Genomic DNA, 7,809 nt, shown 5'->3' on the forward strand with positions numbered 1-7,809 from the left:
ACTGTGAGGATGACAACCACAGCAGGAGGAGTCTGGGTTCCTGATGGTCATACAGCTGTTAGCGTCACCTACCCAGACCTCCAAGGGAAATGAACTCTTCTATGACCATCCATTCCTGTCATTACTTTTAAGGTCTTTCCATGAACCCCCTTTTCATGAGCATAGCCGCATTTTGCTTCAGGAAACATTTTTGAATGTGTAAAACTCCAGCACCTCAAAATACACCTTGTATGGGATGAAATTAACTGTTTGTTTATTTCTGCATTCAGAAACAAATTTTCACCCAGTAATAAACAGTATGGAATGAGGAAAAATAGAGTAATGCTGCTCGAACGTTAGCATGAAGGCAAACTTGGTGGAACACAGATGGCTGGGTCCTGGACTCAGAGACTTTGGATCACTACACTTAGAGTCTAGTCTGAGATTTTGTATTCTTAACAAGTTCCAGAGCTGCCATAGTTAGAGGACAGAGGCAAGCCAGTGCGAGCCATGTAAGCAGGGCTAAGGAGATGGTTAGGTGGGTAAGAGCCCTTCCTGCTCAAGAATAAGGATGTGAATTCAGTCCCCAGCACATACTATGGGTGTGGATCTGTGCAACTACAACTCCATTGCTGGGAGTGAAGAGTTGGGGGTGGTCAACAGGGGCAAAGAGTCAAGAGGATGGCTGGGGTTTGGTGGCCACAAGCCTAGCCCCAAAGTGGCAAGTTCAATGGGAGGTCATACCACAAGGGAATAAGTAGAAAGCAATGGAGAAGGGCACCTGACATCCTCCTATGGCCTGTACATGCTTGCATGGGCACACACAAACTCACAGAGGTGAAACATAAACATCTGAGACTCCATATTCCTGCAGCAGGAAAGATCGTTAAAGAACCAGGGGAAGCCCTGAATTGAAGTTGGTGGCTGTGGATCCAAGTGACTAGATAAACACTTAGATAAAGCGAATATCTGCGAAGAAACTGGTGGTTGCTAGTGTACAGGTTGCCACTGTTCTGCTCTCCACAATGCCTAGGACACATTGTGTACTCACAACGGTGTCATTGCAGTGGCTTCTTCTAAACAGAGTCTGCTGCGCCATAGGCAAATTGGAGAGGTCTGGGGAGAGTTTCTGCTTTTTAACTGTCACAGATAAGGGCACAATGGAGGCTCCAAAAAGTAAAGAAAGAAAAAAACCTGAAATCTGAACTTGCCATTCAAACTCAATTTCATCGTGGGTCTGCTAGCTTATCAGCCTCCTTCAACTAAATTACTACCCCTGTGTGCCTCCTACACAGACACACTGGTGATGCCAAGGAGCGTGGGTGATCACCCCACCCCCATGATCTAATCCACTTCAGTGAAATGTGTATGAGATTTCACGTCGACAGCAGGGCAGAATAAGTGATTTTTGTGGGCCTAGAAATAAATTATTGGCTGTCTAAACATCTACCAGATTTAGATGCCAGCGGAACTAAAGACTCCTTCCTTTTCCTGTTCCTCCTTTCTCTTCCTCAGCCCATGCCATCTCCTTCCCCCTCATCTGCACCCTGCTGAACAATCAATCAGAGCTTTTTTAGCACTGCTTGGCTTCATCCTAAGCAGTGTGCCCTCTTCTCTATTGAAGAAGCAGAGCCACAAAGATGCTCAAGACCCTCCGCTTTGGCCACCACCTCACTCCCAAGCCTCTTCTTTCCTGAGCCTGATGGATCTGTAAGAACGGCTCTCCTGGACATCATTGCTTCTCCATCTGAACAACTGCATCAGAGGACTCCAAGACTGGCTTCTCTTCAGGCTCTACAAGGCTATATGTTTATAATGTGTAAATTCTGACCACAGCCCCTTGACTGCTCCCAAGATAAAACTACATAGAGCCTTTATTTCAAGAGTATTTATGTTCTGTTAAGAAGAAAATTTAAAAAAACAAAAAAGACTCATTTTATTTATCTATCATATCATCTATCAAATAATGTATCTACCATCTATCAAATCATGTATCTACCATCTATCTATCTACCTATCATCCATCCATCCATCCATCCATCCATCTATCTATATCTTTCTCCTGCCAAAGGCTTCAAGGTATTTCTGGACTCACATTTCTCTCTCCTCTCCTCTCAGCCTTCTTGCCTCAATGCCTTCTGCCTGTGAGGACAAGAAATTATTTACAATATACTCACAACTCTTCCAGGCACAACCAGAGAACAACAGTGTTTCATCCCAGACCACCTAGTAACCACACATGAATTGTGAAACATACTGGGAAGGAAAGCCCATGTTTTCGTTAGGGTTTCTATTGCTGCTACGACTTACCATGACCATAAAGCAAGTTGGGGAGCTGGGTTTATTCAACTTACACTTCTGAATTGCTGCCAATCACTGAAGGAAGTCAGGGCATCAACTCAAACAGGTCAGGATCCTGGAGGCAGGAGCTGATACAGAGGTCATGGAGGGGAACTGCCTACTGACTTGCTTCCCATGGCATGCTCAGCCTGCTTTCATATAGAACCCCGGGCCACCAGTCCAGGGATGGCACCACCATCATGGGCTAGGCCCTCCCCCATTGATCACTAATTGAGAAAATGCCTTACAGCTGGATCTCATGAAGGCATTTGCTTAACTGAGGCTCCTTCTTCTCTGATGACTCGAGCTTGTGTCAAGTTGACACACAAAATCAGCCAGTACACCCGTGAACACAATCTAGAGCCTCTGTCACTCTCTGTGTGTGGGGTATGAACAGAGATTCAAACTTTCTGTAGCCAAAGTTAATATTTTAGAAACTTACTGATGAATTTCAGTCCAAAATCCCCCACTGTGAATTCAGACAACTAGCAGATCCTTCTAGAACACTTCTTTGGAACTGATTTTAGTATTAATTTTAAAAACTAGAGTGAAGACATGCTTAAGAGCCAAGAAACCCTTAACAAGTAGAGTCTTAGCCTTGGTGGAAAAAGCCCCTCCCTGGCTTTCCTGCACTGAAAGTCTTCCTCTGAGAAAGCAAACACTATCTATGTTTTTATCAAAGCATGGAAACATGAGTGTCTATGAATTCATTTCATCCCTGGCTTGACCAAAAAGGAACACTGATGCTCCTGAGAAGTGGGCTTATGTCCACACATGTAAAGTCATCTTCTCCCATTGGATTTTGAAATAAAGTTAAAAGCCTAGTGTTCCTAAAGTGTCTTATTCTATTTATGAATTTTGATATTCCAGCTAAGAATCTAGAAAATTCTAGCACTATTTATGGAAACTTGCATGTCAGTTAATTTAATAACCGTGAATTAGTGTTCATAAACACATTGTGCAGAACCAATCAATTTAATATATTTTATTTGCTTCATTAGTTATTCTAATAGAACCTTATCAAGTATTTAGATTGTTCTTATAAATGTAGTATTTAGTGATTACTCTTACACTATGGTGACTCTTGTTTGTTTTTGTGTTTTTCTCCTATGTAGATGAGGCTGGACTTGAACTCACAGAGATCTGCCTGCTTCTGTCTCCCTAGTTCTGGGATTAAAGGCATGCACCATTAATCCCAGCTTCTACAGTGACTCTTATGTACTTGCCAAACTACAATGTTTCTTATAGATGTGGTAAATTTCTCTTCCACTTTCCATATAAAAACAGCCACACATCTAAATCATTTATGGACCAAATTTAAATTGGAATTAAAAACCGTAGCTGTATGCCAAGAATCCAGTTGTTTAGTGATGTGTAGTAGACTTCTCTGTCTTAAGATAATACTCATCTTGTTTTCTTTTCTTCTTGTTTTTGGTTTTTAGAAACAGGGTATCGCTGTGTAGCCTTGACTGTGCTGGAACTGACTCTGTAGACAGACTGCCCTCGAACTCACAGGGATCTGCCTCCCTCTGCTTACTAAGTGCTGGGATTAAAGGCATGCACCACCACTGCCCAGCTTATCCCGTTTTCTTACAGGCTATAGTTTCACTGGACTTCCACTACACGTCTCACTCAGCCGCAGGCATATAGCTACCCAGGATGGCACGAGTATAAGCTCACTGATGTTCACTGATTTGTCAGATTTGGTAAGAACTTATTCATTATCTCTCCCCGCTTCTTCCTTCCTCTCTAATGAGGCAAAATGCTACGGGATCATTTTTGAGTATACTGTTTCCATGCTGGAATTGCCATCCTCCATGAATTCCTGATCTCTTTTATTGAAAATTTGCTTTGATAAATTGAGGTCTATGGTGCTGGAGACACAGCTCAGCATTTTAAAGCACTGGCTTCTGTTCCAAAGGACCCAGGTTCAGTTCTTACTACCTGCATGGCCGCTCACAACCATCTGGAACATTAGTACCAAAAGCCCTCATCTGACCTCCATGGGCACTGCACACACATGGTACACAGATATACATATGGACAAAACACCCACACACATTTTAAAAAAGAAAAATTGTGGCCTGTATGCTAGCTGAAACATATTATGTATGCATGTATGTATATGAACATGAATAAATATGTAGATGCACACTTTTACATAAACATGTATGTAGTCTCAAAACCATGATTCCTATAGACTCTGTTGAATACAACCCAACCCTTTGGGATTTTTTTTCTTGCCTACCCTGTTCCATATATGTTTTTTGACCATAATGAGCTACTTCAGCCCCCCACAAGATGAATGCATTGATTCATATCCTTAGTCCTATAATATACCAGAAATAGATTCAGACGTCTTTATCCACACAACAAAAAGAAGGGATTCTACTCAGCAGTTTAGAACCTGTTAACTTCTCTCATTTGCTCAAGACTTGGGATATGTGTTTGAGACTTCCTATATGTGTTTATTCAAAATTGACTTCTTTGAAATTGATAAAGTCCTGTGGAACTGCATGATAAACATGAGTAAGATATTTGTATTTTACTATGCATTTGAGCATCAGTCTTGTAAACAGCATCCTTTGCAATTTTAGTCTTTTCTTAAATTCAAAAGTAAGAACAACTGCATTTTGCTACCAACATCTAGTACTTGTAGAAATTCCTTATCACAAATATAGAAGCTTCATAAGTCGAGCATAAAGCACAGCAATAATATATAATCACAGTGTAGTATGTTTTATATTAATTTGTTATTGTACCACTGATATATTGCCTAGGCACAAATACATGATAAATGGAGCTAATTTTATTTCTGCATAGATGACATATTATTAAATATATATTTATTAGAATATTGTTAAATATCTTTGATAATTAATTTTCCTTTTAAAATATTATTCTATTTAACTCTGTATAGATGTATGTGTGTTTTTAAAGGTTATGTACATGCGAGTGTAGGTGACTAAAGAGGCCAGAAGAGGGTATTACATCCCCTAATCTTGAGTTACAAGCAGTTTTGAGCTACTGAATATAGGTTCTGGGAACCAAATTCAGGTCCCCTGCAAGAGCAGTTTGAGCTCTTAACCATTGAGCCTTCTCTCTAGCCACAATAATTAATTTTCAAAAACCATATTGTATCATGTTGTATAGCAAACTGGACAATGTAGAATCTACAGATTATATATATACATATTTCCTGCTACACATAGACAAACACTAACACATACATAAATGCCCTTTGTTAATCTAACATGCACTGCTGAAGCAAAGTACCTCACACGTATTCTTTCCAGTAAGGCTCAACGCAAGCCTATCAGGTAGATCATTAGCATCATCCCTGTCAAGCATTAGTAACTGGATGAAAGCACTTAGCTTCTTGGCATGGAGCACAAATATAAGTCTAACTCTTGCTGATTCTTTATTGACATGTTACCCAGAACTCCCAACTCATAATGTCATCTGTAACCTACTTCTGCAAAGTTCTCAAGAATCTGAAGAAACCAGAGAAAGATGGCAATTATATGGAAGCATTACTTATAAACAGATACAAAATCTAGAAAATTTTATTTAATACTAACTAAAGGAGGCATACATTTTGCAAAATAATGATTCTGCATGTAGAAAACTCGCTGGGTACATTTAAGATATTATTCAGCTTGCCATAAAACAAATCACAAATAATTTTTTAGCTTTGATATATCTTGTTCTTGTGAAATAATGATCTACATTTTTGTATTGCCTATTTTATTTCTGTGATAAGCCAAATAGTAAGACCCTGCAATGGCCCATGCTTCCTAATATTTATACTTTTGTATTGCCAGACACAAAATGAAGGCAGAGATGCCAGGCTTTCAACCTCCTTTTAGTTATTGTGTGGGCCGTCTGAGAAGTCAATGCATTTTTAGAAAAGGCAGCTTCTAAAAGCCTGTGGGTTTTTTCCCCTACAGCATAGCATAAATCTAGCTATTTTACATTATCTTGTAATTTTTTTCCTCACCTACCTGTGACTTGCCTCCATGGAAGGTTTCAGGGTTCTCGTATATAGAAACTCTGTGTGGGCATGCATTGCACGTGTGTGAGTGCATATGATGTAACAGACAGAATTCCCACACAAAGAAAGTCTCCCTGGGCAGGGCTCCTGTAACATCTTACCTTGGCTGACCCACCACAGCAGGCACATTGACCCAAAAGGCCTGTGATGAGAATACCATCCTGAAATAAATATTCTTTTAGACTCTCAACAGTATCTACCAATCTCATCTTTCTCAACTAGACAGGCAATCCCTACAGAATACAGCTTCCCCCAGCCTGGTGAAGTGCTCAGTACTCCTTGCTGAGAAAGATAAATCTTATAGGTCAACCATACTGAAATATAATCGAGATTTGCGGAACAGATAAATGAATAATAAAAAAAAATGAGGTTCTTTCTAGACGTTCTTCTACTGCGTCCTTTCTTTTCCAAAGCCCAGATCTGAGTGAGCATTTTCTCAAGTCTGCCTCATTTAGTACAATTTTGCTTTGTATTGGGCCTTCATCGGGGTCCAGTTCAACCAGAAATAGCTGTGTATGTTTTCTTTCTAATAGCCCAGTGCAGCACCCATGACCTGCACGTGCTCTCCCAAGTAGCAATATGAGACACTGTAGCAGGTGCTCTGGGTTTAGTTTCACCTAACTGTGGTGAATTTTAACTTTCAAGCTGGATTTTTTTTAGTCCGCAGAAGACTGGTAAGTGGAAGAAGGGAAGACAGGAGGGAGGAGGAGGAAGACTGGAGGTGGGCCTAGTGTTGAGAGACAGAGGACTTTACAAAAGCTTACTGTTATGAAAAAAAGAAATCCTAGGAATGTTAGCAAAAGCATGGGGTCTGTAAATGCCAAATAATAAGAATCCGTCATCAGGAACATGGGGAACCTTTTCAGAACAGACGCGTGGAGAATTCCAGGAAGCACATATTCAAAGCCAGTTTCCTAGGCAGCTAAAGCCACCCACCTTCCCTTGAACAAATGGAGGCCGATTCGGTTCTCAAATATGCCATTTGCCTCAAAATAATCCCGAGTGTTCAGTTGGGTTCTCTTTTGAAAGCAGCCTGTAAGAGAAGGGTTTCGTGTTGTTCCCTGGCAGGCCATGGACACACTTTAATCATACATCTTGCCCTCTTACAATCTATGTCCCCTTCTATGGTGTCTTTAACCCAAGCTGCAGCTTCAGTAGCTCCAGAGACAATGTCTTTCAATTTTCTTAAATCCTTAAAAATGAACAGAGTGAAACATCTATTACTGGTATCTGAAACCCAACAGTAGCTGCTTAAAAAGTCTGGCTTGACTTCAGGGAAATGCAAATTAAATCAGCTTTGAGATTCTGTCTCACCCCAGTCCAAATGGCTATTATCAAGAAAATAAAGAGCATCAAATGCCTAGGGAAACAGAAAACCTTATTCACTGCTGGGAGACGTGTAAACTGGTGCAGCCATTGTGGAAATCAGTGCGGAG

This window comes from Mesocricetus auratus, unplaced genomic scaffold, assembly GCF_017639785.1.
Source record: "Mesocricetus auratus isolate SY011 unplaced genomic scaffold, BCM_Maur_2.0 Super-Scaffold_100676, whole genome shotgun sequence".
Classification (NCBI taxonomy): Eukaryota; Metazoa; Chordata; class Mammalia; order Rodentia; family Cricetidae; genus Mesocricetus; species Mesocricetus auratus.